Source organism: Hevea brasiliensis, chromosome 15 (genome assembly GCF_030052815.1).
Source record: "Hevea brasiliensis isolate MT/VB/25A 57/8 chromosome 15, ASM3005281v1, whole genome shotgun sequence".
Classification (NCBI taxonomy): domain Eukaryota; kingdom Viridiplantae; phylum Streptophyta; class Magnoliopsida; order Malpighiales; family Euphorbiaceae; genus Hevea; species Hevea brasiliensis.
In genome coordinates, this window is record NC_079507.1 from 63,787,518 (window position 1) to 63,804,147 (window position 16,630).

A 16,630-nucleotide genomic window follows, 5' to 3' on the forward strand; every position below is an offset into this window, starting at 1 on the left:
CCTTCTGAAAATCCACACACACACCTGAAGAAGTTTGCTATGATTTGCGACATGCAAAAACAACCTGGAGTGTCTGATGATGCAGCAAGATTGAAGCTATTCCCATTCTCTTTGAAAGATAGAGCATTGGATTGGCTTGATTCTTTACCTCACAACTCCATTACAAATTGGGAGCAACTCACTGATGCATTTCTTGCACAATATTTTCCACCTGGAAAAACTCAAGAACTGAGGAATCAAATGACAGCTTTCAGACCAAGAGAGGATGAAACTCTTTATGAGTCATGGATGAGATGGAAGGAATTAGAGAGATTATGCCCACATCATGCCATTTCGAAATGGATGATAAATCAGAATTTTTACACAAATGTCACTCCTGCAATCAGAGGAATTATTGATGCTCAAACAGGAGGAGAATTTATTATGAAGCATGAAGATGAAGCTTATGAGCTATTGGAGAAAATTGCAAAGAATACTCATCTTTGGAGTAGTCCAAGAGGACCAGCTCCAACTCAAAAGAGGCAAGCTGCTGGGATGTATGATCTTGATCCGTTCAACATGATTAATGCAAAGTTTGATGCACTTACAAATGTTTTGGCTAAGAAGATGGAAGATTTGAGTATGTTGGTTAGTTCATCATCATCATCTGGAAGTTCACAACAAGTGGCTTATGCAGAAGGAACTACCAGCTGTGGAGTAGATTATGGAGAACAAGCTGCATATGTTAGTAATTATGGAAACAAGCAAATGGGGAATCCTTATTCTCAAACCTATAATCCAAATTGGAGGAATCATCCCAACTTTTCATGGGGAAATCAGCAAAGTCAAGTTCCAAATCAGAATTTTCAACCACAACAGCAAAGTTAAGTTTCATATCAGCAAAATAGGCAACCATTGCCTAATTTTCAGCAGAAAAATATGAACCCTCCACCAAAACAGCAAGAACGAAATTCCACCACTGAAGCTTTATTGCAACAGATTCTTGCTAACCAAAATAAGCATGATGAGGAGATGAGAGAGATGAAAGCAAGGCTGGAACAGATGCAAACACATAACAGAATGCTGGAAAATCAGATTGCACAACAAGCATCTTCCTCAGGTGCTAAGTCTTTTGGAAAACTTCCAAGTTAACCAGAAAACCCAAGAGAGCAATGTCAAGTTATTACTTTAAGAAGTGGGAAAGTTATAAATGATGAGAAGAGTGAAAACAATGAGAAGAGAGAAAATGAGAAAGAAACCGATGAGAGTGAAAAACAAGAGAGTGCAGAAAATTGTGAAGAGAAAATTGAAGAGAAGGAAGAGAAATATATACCTCCTGAGCCCTACAAGCCACAACTTCCCTTCCCACAAAGATTTCACAAAGCCAAGCTTGATAGGCAATTTGGGAAGTTCTTAGAGGTTTTGAAGAAACTTTACATAAATGTGCCCTTTGTTGATGCTCTTTCACAAATGCCCTCTTATGCAAAATTCTTGAAAGAAATTCTTTCAAACAAGAGGAAACTTGAAGACCATGAGACTGTAGCTTTGACAGAAGAATGTAGTGCCATCCTTCAAAGGAAACTTCCCCCAAAGCTTAAGGATCCAGGGAGTTTTTCAATCCCATGCCACATTGGAGAGTCATGTTCTACAAAAGCCTTATGTGATTTAGGGGCTAGTGTTAGCCTTATGCCCCTTTCCATTTATGAGAAGCTCAACATGGGAGATCTAAAGCCAACCCACATTTCTCTTGATTGGTGAGATCAATCAAGTATCCTGAAGGGATTTTGGAGAATGTGCCTCTGAAGGTTGGAAAGTTCTATATACCTGTTGACTTTGTCATCTTGGACATGGAGGAAGATTTTAATATTCCAATTATCTTGGGAGGGCCTTTCCTGGCTACAGCTGGTGCTTTGATTGACGTGAAAGGAGAAAAATTGACTCTTAGGGTTGGTGAAGAGCAATTGGTTTTCAATATTAATATCTCTATGAAGAAGCATTATTCTGAAGCTGATACTTGCTTGAGAGTTGATATCATTGATGAGCTGGTTGAAGAACACTTCAGAAAAAAATATCCAGAAGATCCACTTGAAAATTGTTTGGTTCATGGAGGAAGCATAGACTATGACAACCCTCATGTGGCTGCATATGCTCAACATCTAGAGGGTAGTCCACCATTCATTTCTGCTCCAGTTTTTCAACTCACACAAAAGGAAAAAGTCGAATTTAAGCAACCATCATTCAAGGAAGAAGATGCACCTAAGGTAGAACTTAAGCAACTTCCTTCTCACTGTATGAATTTCTTGGCACCAATAACACTTATCCAGTAATTGTAAATGCAAACTTGAGTACCTTAGAGGCTGATAAGTTGTTAAGAGTGTTGAGACAATTTAGGAAAGTTTTGGGATACACCATAGATGACATTAAGGGAATAAGCCCACACTTTTGCATGCATAGAATCATTTTGGAAGAAAATTGTAAACCATCTATTGAACATCAGAGGAGGTTGAACCCAAATATGAAAGAAGTTGTTAAAGAGGAAATTTTGAAGTTGCTTGATGCAGGATCATATATCCCATCTCGCATAAGACTTGGGTGAGCCCAGTACATGTTGTCCCAAAAAGGGTGGAATGACAATTGTCAAAAATGAAAATAATGAATTAATTCCCACGAGCAATGTGACTAGTTGGCGAATGTGCATAGATTACAGAAAATTAAATGTTGCCACTAGAAAAGATTATTTTCCACTTCCCTTCATTGATCAGATGTTAGAAAGATTGGCTAGGCATTCTTACTTTTGCTATTTAGATGGATATTCAGGTTTTTTTCAAATCCCTATCCATCCAAATGATCAAGAAAACCACTTTTACTTGTCCATATGGAACCTTTGCTTATAGGAGGATGCCATTTGGGTTGTGTAATGCACCAGCCACTTTTCAAAGGTGCATGATGGCAATCTTCTCAGATTTCATTGAAGACATAATGGAGGTTTTTATGGACGATTTTTCTGTTTATGGATCTTCATTTGACATATGCTTGGCTAACCTTTCTAAAGTTTTGCAGCGATGTGCAGATACTGACCTTGTGTTAAACTGGGAAAAGTGTCATTTCATGGTTCAGGAAGGGATAGTGCTTGGACATTTGGTGTCTAACAGAGGAATAGAGGTTGATAAAGCCAAAGTTGAAGTGATAGAGAAGATGGCTCCTCCTACCAATGTCAAAGGAATTCGAAGTTTCCTAGGACATGCCGGGTTCTACAGACGCTTTATCAAGGATTTTTCTAAAATAGCTAAACCCTTGTCTAATTTGTTAAGTAATGACACACCATTTGTATTTGACCAAGAGTGTTTGGATGCCTTTTGCAGGTTGAAGCAAGCTCTTATCACTGCACCAATCATGCAACCACTTGATTGGAGCCTACCTTTTGAAATTATGTGTGATGCTAGTAACTATGTAATTGGGGCTGTTCTTGGTCAAAGAAAGGACAAAAAGGCTTATGCTATTTATTATGCTAGTAGAACACTGGATGAGGCTCAAACAAATTATGCAACAACTGAAAAGGAATTTTTAGCAATTGTCTTTGCATTGGAAAAATTCAGACCTTACATTATTGACTCAAAGGTGGTTATATTTTCAGATCATGCAGCCATCAGGTATTTGCTCCGTAAAAAGGAAGCTAAACCTAGGCTCATTAGGTGGATTCTGATGCTACAAGAGTTTAATTTGGAGATTAGAGATAAGAAGGGAGCTGAAAATGTAGTTGCTGATAATCTGAGTAGGTTGAAATTGGATGATGAAGAATTGGATGAAATCCCTATTGATGAGTTTTTCTTGGATGAACAACTTTTCTCTCTTGTTGCTAAACTACCTTGGTATGCAGACTTTGTGAATTATCTATCTTGTGGAGTTTTACCTCTAGGTATGACATGGCAACAAAAGAAAAAGTTTTTGCATGAGGTGAAATTTTATAGATGGGATGATCCTTTACTCTTTAGGAGATGTTGTGATGGTCTAATTAGAAGATGTATTCCTGAAGAGGAGGTACAGAGTATTATGCATCATTGCCATGCTTCTGATTATGGAGGACATTTTGTAATCTCTAAAATAGCTAGTAAAATTTTGCAAGCTGGTTTCTTTTGGCCAAATCTTTTTAAGGATGTGAGGAAATTTGTGTTGGATTGTGATAAATGTCAAAGGAGTGGAAATTTGTCAAAAAGAGATCAAATGCCCCTAAATAATATTCTTGAAGTGGAATTATTTGATGTTTGGAGAATAGATTTTATGGGGCCATTCCCTCCTTCATATGGTAATAGATACATCTTAGTTGGGGTTGACTATGTGTCAAAGTGGGTGGAAGCTATTGCAACTCCAACTAATGATGCTAGAGTGGTAGTAAAATTCTTGAAGAAATTTATTTTGAGCAGATTTGGAGCTCCTAGGGCTATAATTAGTGATGGGGGTTCCCATTTTTGTAATAAGCAATTTGAGAGCCTAATGAGGAAGTATGGTGTAGTGCACAAGATAGCTACCCCATACCACCCTCAAACTTCAGGACAAGTTGAAATTTCTAACAGAGAGCTCAAGCATATTTTGGAGAAAACAGTGAACAATTCTCGGAAAGATTGGTCTATCAAACTAGATGATGCTTTATGGGCATATAGGACTGCCTACAAAACCCCTATAGGAACTACTCCCTTTAGGTTGGTGTATGATAAGTCTTGTCATTTACCTGTGGAGCTAGAACATAGAGCATATTGGGCCATTCAAACCTTGAATTTTGATCTTAAGCAAGCTGGTGAGAAAAGGTTGTTACAACTTAATGAGCTTGAGGAATTGAGGATGGATGCTTATGAAAGTGCCCGTATTTACAAAGAAAGAACTAAAGTTTGGCATGATAAGCATCTTAGGAAAAAGGAATTCAAAGAAGGTGATTTAGTTTTGTTGTTCAACTCAAGATTGAAATTGTTCCCTGGAAAACTTAAGTCAAGGTGGACTGGTCCATATAGAGTTTCTAAGATTTTCCCTTATGGAGCAATTGAAATTTGGAGTGAAAAATCTGGGAATTTTAAGGTCAATGGGCATAGATTGAAGCACTACATAACTGGAGACCCAATAAAGGGAGCAAGCTGTTACAAGCTCTCCAATCCCTCACCTCTTTTTCACTGAAATTCATGAAGAGTCCAGCTAAGGACTATAAATTAGCCCTCTTGGGAGGCATCCCAAGTCCTTTTATTTTGCTTTTGTTGATTTACTTTCATTTTCATTGATTTTGTTTTTATCTTAAATCTCCCCAAATTCAATTTTTGATGTTGTTAAATCTTGTCCCTTGTAGATGTAATCCCATGAAGAAAGGCTAATGAACTGTTGGGGAAGTGATTCTTAACTTGAAAATTTTGTCCTTCAAATTCTCCCAAAAACTGATTAGTTTTTTTTTTTTGCTGCATAACCTGTGCAGGAGCTGCAATCTGGTTTATGCAGAGGAAAAGTGCAATCTGCAGCAAGGAAAAGTCTGTAGCAGATAGATTCTGTCCTTGGGCTGCTATCTGCTATCTGCTATCTGGGCTGCAGCAAATGGCTTAAGTTCTTGGTGAGGTTGGGTGTGTAACTTTTTAATATTTGTGCTTATAATGTTAATATGGTGGTAAGTGAGTCATTTTTGCAGTTTTGAGCTTATTTGGGTTGTGGGAATCAAGGTAGAAATGCTGCATTTTCTTGGCAAAACTTGGAGAGTTCATTTCTCATTTGTGGTTAGATGCAACTTTATGCAAATTTTATGGAGTTTTATGTGCTAAATGTTGATTTGCAGAATTTGAGTCAAAATGGCATAGTTCTCAAAGGTCTTTTATGTAGGATCCATCTTCTACAAGCTTGTGTGATGCATTTTTGATGAACTTTGTATATATTGATGTGTTTTTGGTGAAAATTTCTCGTGGTTTATGCTTCATAGAATTATATTTCTTCATTCTAGGGTATTTTTCACACTTGCAAATCATGTTCCATTGCAATCTTAATCTTGTTGAATTGTGCATAAGCAACTGCATAGCTTATGCAATCCTGCATAACCACAATTCTTGCCATTTTTCACCTTTATTGCAAGTGCATAAGGGGAGTGCATAACTTATGCACTTCCGCATAACCAAAAACTCTGAATCTCCAAACCTGCCGAGGGGTGCATAAGCAGAGTGCATGACTTATGCACTTTTGCATGACCAGAAATCCGAAAATTCCAAAAGCTGCCGAGACATGCATAAGCAATGTGCATGACTTATGCACTTCTGCATAACCAAAGACTCTGAATTTCAAAACCCACCGAAGAGTGCACAAGCAGAGTGCATAGCTTATGCACATCTGCATGACCACCAACCCAAATTCCAAAAATTGCCGAAGAGTGCATGAGCAGAGTGCATGACCTATGCACTTCTGCATGACCTGATTCTCTAAAACCACCGCGAGAGGTGCATAAGGGGAGTGCATGACTTATGCACTCCCGCATGACTTCACTCCTCAAATTTCAAAAGTTGTCGAAACCTGCATAAGCAGAGTGCATGGCCTATGCACTTCTGCATGACATATTTTTTCTGAACTTCAAAACAAGGCGACACTTGCATAAGCTGGTGCATAAGCTATGCACATGCACTTTCCCCTTATGCAGTCTTTTACAAACCCGATTCAAATCAAATTCCTTTTCGGCAAACAAAATTCCCACCTCCACTTCCCGACTCTTCTACCCACGACCGTCCTTCAACCTCCATTTCTTCCGGCACTTTCACCGTCTCTCTCCCTTCTTCTCCACTAGAAATTCCACAGCATAAACCCTAAACTTCCCCCTGCATTTTCATTTCCGCCCTTATCTCTCCATCCTCTCCATCGGCAATGGAGTCGCCTCCCCATTCCCGTCCAGCTTCCCCTTTCCAGGTTTCAACATTGTCAACTATACCTCCTAACCCTAATTCCCCTCCACAAGAAACACCCCCACCACCTCCCACAACCACGTACAAACGAAAAATCCGGTCGAAATCTGTGCGACCCATGTCCTCTGCCCCTCCTCTATCCAAACGCAAAGAACCACCCACCCCATTATCGGAACCACCACCCAAAAACCCAAAAACTCCAGCCTCCACACCCTCTTCCAGCAAAAAGCCAATTTCAGCAGCTTCACAGGTATCAAAGCTACCGTGGCCTCTTCCTGATACAATTCAAAAGGCAGCTTTTAAGAGACTTAAGGATAGAAGGGTACAACCCACTAGGTATATTTCTGCCGATTCTCTACAATCTCTTGGTTTATTTGACAATGTAGTTGCCTATCTTGATGGTATGGGTTGGATGGAATTTGTGCATAAGCAGGAGATAGTTTATCCAACTCTAGTTTTGGAGTTTATTTCTTCATTCTCTGCTACCCTCAAATTGCATGATGTAGACCATAAGCCAATTATGAAATTTAGATGTTTGGGGCAAAATAGAGAGCTGTCATTGGACCAATTTCATAGCATTTTTGGTTTTGCAATTGATGGGTTATTTCGAGTGCTACATACTGGAGTAGAGGTAGCCAACAAGGGCATTTGGAATGCTGCCCAATTTTGGAGAATCATCACAAACCAACCTCAAACTTTCTCTGCTGGAAGATCAAAAACATCCCAAATACTTGACCCTGCACTTAGGTTTATTCATAGGCTGATTGCTAGCACCATATTGGGCAGAGGGACTAGTTCTGGTGCTGTGGGGAAATCTGAACTATTTATGTTATGGTGTGCATTTCACAAAGTTAAGGTTTCTCCTGGTTATTTCTTCTGTGAGCATGTGCTGCATATTGCCACCAAATCCATAGGTGACATTGTTTTGGGTGGGCTCATAACTGTCATAGCCAAACATTTTGGTTTTAATCCTGAAGAGCACCCAATACCAGCACTTGTGGACACTTTATATTTTGATGCTACACATTTAACCAAAACAGGGTTCAGTTTGCCACATTCTGACATTGCACAACCAGCAGCAGAAACTGAACCCACTGCACAACCAGAAGCCCAACCTTTCCCATCAGCCCCACAGCACTCCACTGAACCTACCCCACCCCCTCGGCACACAGACACCCCAGCCTCTGCTTGCCCATACCTCCTACAACTGAACCTTCCTCATCCACAGCCCCTCCTGCATTCAACACTAAAGCCTTATTCACCTATCTTGAAAGGCTTAGTGATGATATCTACTTTGTGGATAGGAAACTTGACACTGGTCTTGATACACTCAAGGATCGTCATGATCACCTATTTGACCTTGTCATGGAAACCAGGGATAAGCAGAAAGAATTGAAGGAGATGGTGAAGCAACTCATGATCTTTCTGGGCATGCCACCCCCACCTCCATCACCTCCTCCAAAGACCATCATTTCGATGAGCGTGACCACCCTTAGCAACATCCTTGGACAAGGGCAAAACAATAGAACTAGATTAGTTTTTGTTTTCCTTTTGTTCCAACTTGTAGGACTTTTCCTTTGTAAATATGTTCAAACATTTATAGTTTGTTTTGAATTATGTTTGTTTGTTTTGAATTAGTTTGTTTTAAATTCTATTTTTCTTGAAGTTTTATTGGATAGCTATTACATTAGTTTTCTTTGATTTTCATATTTGCCCATACTCTGTATATATTTCAATACTTCTACTGCTGGTTGTACATTTCCCCTTGCCAATCATCATGCAGCAGCTTTTGTATATACTGCACAGGCTGTGAATTTCCTTATGCAGAAATTTTGCACAGCCTGTGCAACCCTTTCTGCTACTTATGCATAACTGCACAGGCTGTATTCCCCTTATGTAAATGTCCTGCATAGCCTATGCAACCCATGTTGCTACTCATGCAGAACCGCACGGCTTATGCACCCTACTTATGCACATGTTCTGGACAGCACTTAACTCTGTATAACCTGTGCAGCTTCTTATGCATCCCCATTATATCTTGAATTCTCATCTGCTCTATACTAGGTAACTCTTTCTTTTTGCTCTTAAATTTCATTAATCCTGGTTATTCCCTTTGCTTTGAGTTTTTATAATACACTGCTTGAGACATTGAGGACAATGTCTAATTTTGAGTTTGGGGGTGCACATTTTGATTTTTGCTTCATTTCTCACATTTTGAGTATAGGAACATCTCATCCCATTCCATTTGCATATATTGTAAATATTTTACATATACATCCATACATACATATACATAACACATTTACACACACATTACACATTTACATACACATTATACATCACTTAGCACATATACAAATAGACAAATTGTACACATTGCACACAAATAGACAAATAGACTTCCTCCATTTAGTTAATACATTACTCATTTTAGGAATCATGCACAATGCATTAAAATCTTTTGCCAAATCCCTTGAGTATTGAAAATGTGCCTATGAGAGTGATTTGATTCACTTTTTAGTTGGGTTTATGGATTGAAAGTTTCCTAAAAGATGCAAGGTTTTGAAGTGTCTATCCCTTGCCTATATCTTCTTAGCCAAAAGCCACCCAACTAGTCATTTGGAGATGGAAGTGTTTAGAGGGAGTTATTGGATATAAGGTAGTCAAATGATGTCTCACCAATCCTAGAACAAATTTTCTAAACCTTTCAAGGCAAAATACCAGCTTATACTTGAAAAGAGAGATGATTAGGCATTCTTTGATTTAAACCTTCTCATTTTAAACCTTTGGCCTTTTTCCTAATTAAAATTAACCCTTGCAAACCCCTTTGAATCTTTTTATTCCTAATTTTTCTTGAAACCCTTATTGCTACCTAGCCAATGAACCAAACACTCCAACCCTTTTCATGAGGATAATTGAATATTAGGTACACTTTATACTCTGATATTAATATATATATATATATATATATATATATATACACACACACACAATAAAAGGGAGAAGAAATGCTTGTCATCTTGTAAAAGTGCTAGTATATGTTCTTTTCACTATTGTCATTCAAATTGAAAGAAATCCACCCAAAGTATTAAAAGGAATGAGTTTGGGGGTGGCAATTTTAGGGACAATCATAAAAAAAGAAAATGCAAGATACAAGTTTAAAGTATCAAAATGTCCCTCCATTTTTATGTGTTTTGTAAACTATGCTAGCACTTGACAATTCTCATTGTGTATTTTTCTCCTCCATATATATATAAAAAAAAAGAGAGAAAAAGAAAAAAAAAGTATAATAAAATAAGAAATGTACCTTATGTTGTCAAGATTGAAAATATTCTCATGCTTTGAATCCTTTTTACCCATTTTTCTTCTTAGCCTCATTTTTGAACCCCATGGCCCCATTACATCCCTAAAAAGACCTTTGATCTCTTGATAGTATTTGCTACATTAGTGGAGATAGGAGTAGGGAATTTGCCTATGGGATTGGAAAATTATCCATTCATTCATTTAATTCCATCATTCTATATAGAGACACTTTGACTATTGATTGTTCTAGAATTCCTTTTGAGCATGACTCTCTCTTTTGATTGGTTGGTTTGGGGATTTTGAATGATAATTGACTTGATGGCTAAGCGGTGAAAGCTTGGATAAGCATTAGATTCTTTGCAGTTTGAAGGATGGGTATATGGATTGCTGGTATGGCTAAAGGTGTGTTTAGTTACTTTAATAGGTAATTTTCATAGCTCTTTGGATAAGGCACCCCTAAGAACTTTGCATCACATTCTAAAGTTTGCTTGAGGACAAGCAAAAGCTTGAGTTTGGGGGTATTTGATGCATACATTTTGCATAGTCATTTAGGTCTAATTTTATAACCATTTTTATGTGATTATTAGTCATTTTTAGCTAATTTCATTAGTTAATTAGTTAGTTTTTCATAGTTGTCAATTTTGCATTAATTTGTAATTTTTACTTTGTTTTGTAGGAAAAATGGTGTTTTTGAAGGACTGAAGAGAATTTTGCCATTGAGGAGTGTCTTCTACAGCCAAAGATGTCAAAAACAAGTTTTCAAGCTGAAATATGCATTGACCAAATTGTGCATAACTTGCCGCATAAGCTATGCAGATTTGCATAAGGAGAAAGATCACTGTTCCAGAACCAGCCGAAATGTGCATAAGGAGACTGCATAGCTTATGCACATTCTCGCCTCCCTTATGCACCTTCACGGAATTGTGCATAACCTATGCACCAAGTCATGCGATTTCGCATAAGTGACTCGAAAGCAAAAATCGCATAAGGGACTGCATGACTTATGCACCACTTATGCATCCATAAAGAGTTCATTAATGAGTCGTGTAAGATTCCCTCAGATAATTCCTCCTAGAACATACCATTTTAGGGCTCCATGTCAGAAAAATGCTATAAATAGTCTCATTGTTGAATAGAACATTAATTTTGCACATTTAGATTTCATACTCCATTACCCATCAATTCATTACTTTAATTTCATAAATACTTCTATTTAGTCAACTTTTATATAAAAAATTCAATCATTAACTCAACTCCTCGTGGGAACGATATCTTTACTGTATTACTTGTACGACCCGTGCACTTGCGGTTGGGCCACATCAACTTATCTTATTCAAGTATGAATATTTATTCCAATTTCTCTATATGAATGGGGGATCCAACATGGGAACAGTGGATTAACTACCCCCTATTTACTTTTAAAAATCATGATTTTTATCTAAATTTATCTCATTCAATTATTTAAATTGCCTCCAATATATAATGATTTTTATTTATACAATGTCTTTATTCTAATGATGAAACAAATTCTAATGATGAAAGAAAGCAATACATTATTATTCATGAAGCAACTAATTTAGACACTTATTATTCCATAGACGCTTGCATATTGGACAGGACATAAATGAAGCATAATGTATACATGAGATTGGATAAATGCAATTATTCCAATGCCTTCAAAGTGTAGGGCGATATAGGAATGAGAACATCTAAAACTAAAATTTTTCATCATGTTCAAGATGTCCCTCTCCAGGGCTTGGATGCGACGACTCCGCCGGAAATCTCTCAACCCTAGCAAGATGCATGGCAAACATCTTCTTCTTCTTATTGCACTGGCTTCATAATTACCTCCACCACTAGGAGAGGAAGGTGGCGCAGTGAAATGCTCAAAATCAAGCTCTCCTTCTCCTCCATGCATGAGAGCTTTCTCGCCTCCAAACCGTTGCATAAACACACAAGAAGAAGGAGAAGAACAAGTGCCACTGCGCTTAGACGAGCCATCCAGAATCCTGAGTGATATATCAAGAAAATATAGAATTAATCCTGAGACAGATGAGTTATTGTGCTTCCATATGCACACACACACATATATATATGAGGAGATTGGAAAGAGATCAGAGAGAGTGAAGAAGTTGGGCAAGAGTACTAAGGGCTACTTTTGTCATGTGCTTTAGAATTTGGGTTAGGTATATATGAACCAATTAAGGTGCTAGCCAATTACGTGAAGTCCTACTTCCTGAAGCTGTGGAAGATCTCCATGCAGGAATCTGATACATGTTCATGCATTTAAAGGACTAGCGGGCGGCTGGCGCCTCACTCTTCTTAGTTTCTCTCCCAACTGTGGGTGGCAAATGGGTTGCGTTAAGTAGGTTCAGATTATTTCTAATTTTGAGTAATTTGGACATCGTAGGCTACTTTCAAGTCAAAATAATGGATAATTTTTTTATTATTTTAATATTTAAATTAAAAGATTATTTTATCAGATCAATTTAAATGAGATAATTATAGATTGAATAAATACAAATATAATTAATAAATCAATTTTTAAATTTATTAGTGATGGTTGTCAAATCCACCAAAATTTAAATTAATTGAAATTACCAGCTATAAAATATTTTCTGCAGCAAGTGGTAAATCCAGGTTGAATCCTAGAGACTGAATTAATAAAATTCCGTGCACTTGTGTAATGAAAAAAGAAAGAAACAAAGGTTGGGGGGGGGGGGATAATTCGCAGTCCAAAGAAGAAATCAGAAATCAGAAATTAAGATATAAAATTAAATAAGAAACTCTCAAATTAAACAAACTTCAGTACAAGGTAATTATCATTCCAATGCATTGATTCGATCATAGACAAAAGAAATACAATCATCTCTTATTGAATACTTAACGTAGATTTACCAAATAGCGAGGTAAACCCCTAACTTCCTTATACTCATTAATTCGAGCCTAGCACTCTTATTGACTCTAATTATTAACTGAATTGATATTAAGCAATCCTCATCAAATTAATAACTGCTTTAAAAATAGGAAGTAGTTAAGCTGAACAACAATTTATAAAGCAAAAATTATTTAATTCACCCTATTGTTTCCTTAGGTTATTATGGAAAACTGGAATCATAATCATTAAAATCTAATTGCTACTCATATTCAATCTTACACAACAATTACGGATTATGAAGATGAACTAGCAATTGATCAAATCAAACAATTAACTAATAGGCCTTTTTAGCAAATCATTCAATAGATAAAAAACAATTAAATCAGAAAACAATAGATATTCAAAAAGACATAAATTAAATTAAGAAACTGGTCTCACAAATCACACATAAGAACTTAAATCACTTGAACTGAATTAAAAACTTAGCCACTCATATTCATGGGTTACAGAAAAATAAAGGAAAAATAAAGAAGAAATCTAAAAAAAAGAGAATGGAGAATGAAGGTGTTCTTGAGGTCGAGAGGCTGCTGAATGGTTGTTTTAGTTGCTGCCCAAAGACATATTTATAATAAAAAAACCTAATCCCAAAGATAGGAATCAAACTAGGAAAAGTTTTGAAATTCAAAAGATAGATTTTCAGCCTGCATTCACGTCTCTGAAATCAAGGCCGATTTTCAGTGACTTCCTTTCTGAATCTGTCTCTGCCCTCTTCAGGAAAGTTGTAGCCCTATTTCTTAGCTTTCTAACGGTACTCATTTGCCCAAATCTGAGGTCTACAACCCAAGTTATGGCCCAAAAACCTGGACTGATTCAGACAGATGGTCTAGCCCATAGTGACGACTTCATTGCTGTTTTTGACAATTAAAATGACCTTATCTTGCTTCTAGCCCTTCATAGAAGTTGTAGAGATGGCTCTTAAGGTTCAATTGGGCTTGGGCTTGCTTCATTTCGACCTCTAGAACTCCATATATAAAATAAATACTGAAACTGGTCGTGACACATCAAGTCTGGGCTTTTGCAATAGATCCATAGCTCATTTTGTCAACCTTGGAGACTGATTTGGGCTTTGGTCCATCTTTATCATTTGTAGTGGTCAATCTTAGCTTTTCAATGGATTAAACAGCACTCAATTTGGAGACCCACAACTTTAGAAACATCTGAAAAATACAGCAAATGTCAAATGCTGAAAATTTCTCCATTTAACACAATTATTCCAACAACTATCTAAACATATGCCTAAATGATTAATATATTTAACCAACTGAATTAAATATAAAAACACACTAAAAACACTAAATGTGATGAGAGTAAAATTAATAAATTATGCACTTATCAATTAGACATTTTAAATTAAAATAAATTAATAGTCGCTTTAATTGGATTGCATAAATTCAATTAATTGAATTCATGGATGAAATCAAAATAAGTGTAGAGTGGCATTACTGTTTATAAAGCTAGTACAATGAGTGATGTGAAGTGGAGTAGCTGTTTAACATTGCCTCATGACGCCACATGCACAAGGCCGCCTTGCTAGTCAATTGAATTCCCTATATTGAGATTATTTTTTATGCATTATACTAAATCTATTTTTTTTATTCAATTAAAAATATTTTATCATAAAGATTCACAAAGAAACTAAATATCAATATTATGGTCTGATCTGAAATTTGAATATTCACCAATAAAATTTGGAGTAAATAAATTTGTAAAATTAGACTCAAGAAAATGGTTTTTATTTTTTAAAATATAGGCAATCTACATAGAGATCGTTTAGGCATGGTAGGATTAGCAAATAATCATTATATTGCAATTTATTAAGTCAGGAAGTTTGCTCTATTTAACAATTGAAACCCATTATTCCTAGGGTTAATTAATAATTACATCGTTCTTTTTGAACATATGTAGGCTCTAATTTCCTCATTCAATGGCATAAGTAATAATTTTGAATAATTTCAGTCTCATTCAATGACATTTGTGCTCATTACCTGTAAGTTTAATAGTATATATGTTAAAAGTTACTTATTTAATAGTGTACATAATTAATTAATGGTGTATTGTATTCATGTAGATGTATTGTTTAGTTTAGCCTCATGAATATAAAAGAACAGAAACCTTATTTAAAACAACAACAACAACAATAATAATAATAATAATAATAATAATAATTAAGAGGCACACTAAACATAGATATCATTGGGGGTACTGCTATAAGGTGTATATAAATAAATATTAAGGATTAATGAAAATTCGTAAATGTAAACAAAGTGTATTATATATATTTTAATGTATACCTAAACGCCCGCTAAATTAATGAATCCAATAGGAGGAGTCATTTTGCAATTAAGGAAAAATTAAGACAAAAATGTAGTGGCCAGCTCCAGGACTTGGTACAGACTCTAAAATGCGATCCAATTTGACAAGTTGATGAGAGTGCAGATGTTTTTCATTGATATTGTGGCTTTTGTAATCACCAAGAGAAGAAGGTAGTGTAGGGTTAGGAGGGACACTAGTGACCAAAGAACTCTTCAATGATCTCTTGATGTCGTTGCCTATGAACTTTCTGTGGCTGGCTTCTGAAGATGATGGAGCTTGGAAGATCAAAACAAAGAGGAAGAGCACAACCAAAAAACTTCTTATGTTTGCCATTAGCTACTTTGGGTATTGTTGAGGCTTGAGAGGTAATGAGGTCTTGTATTGTATACCACTAGTTAATTAATTGGTGGATTTATATAGAGTTTATAGAAGGCCATGTTGCCAGCAAGAATTTTATATTTCTGTTGACTCAAAAATAAAGAATTATATAAAAATTGTAAAGTTGATGATGTAATATATTGATTATAAATTCTTTCTATAATTTCAAATGTTCTTCTAATTTTAAATTTAATTTTGTTTCACATCATCTCTTGCTGCTAATAATATTTATATTAAAGCATATTTAAAGGAAAAATTTTTTATTTATTTTAAATAGAATATTTTCAGTGAATATTTTAATTGATTTCTAAGGTTTATTTATTTTTTATTTATTTTGAAAGTAAATTCTTGTACATTTGATTCAGTATTATATGATTTTCATATAGTGTTGGACTGTCAATCTCTACCTTAAAAAAAAATTATATTAAAATGATGAATTTTTGCTAAACAAGACAAATGCAAGTCGACAATGCATAGAGGTGTTAGAAGAAAGAATACAAGTAATGAAGGAAAGGATTGTGTATTTATCTGTGTCTTATTTATAGAGATATTATATCTATTTATACATGAGAATATGAGCTAATTTAGACAAGAATAATAATTGCTGTAATTATGCTACACAAATCTCCTATAATCATGCTAATTGTTGTAATTATGCTATACAAATCTCCTATAATCATGCTAATTATTATAATTATGCTAACACCCCCCCCTCAAACTCAAGGTGGTAGCACAAGTACCAACTTGAGTTTGCTTAAGAGATCCTGAAAGCGAGTGGGAGGATGCGTTTTGGTGAATATATCAACGGTTT

General features: G+C 35.9%; 1 non-coding gene across 1 annotated transcript; it reads right to left on the bottom strand.

Annotated features, from left to right (window-relative positions):
• Positions 1-225: 225 nt before the first annotated feature.
• Positions 226-332, bottom strand: LOC131174291 (small nucleolar RNA R71). Its single transcript, XR_009144539.1, has one exon. It is a non-coding gene; the product is annotated as a small nucleolar RNA R71 (small nucleolar RNA).
• Positions 333-16,630: the final 16,298 nt, after the last annotated feature.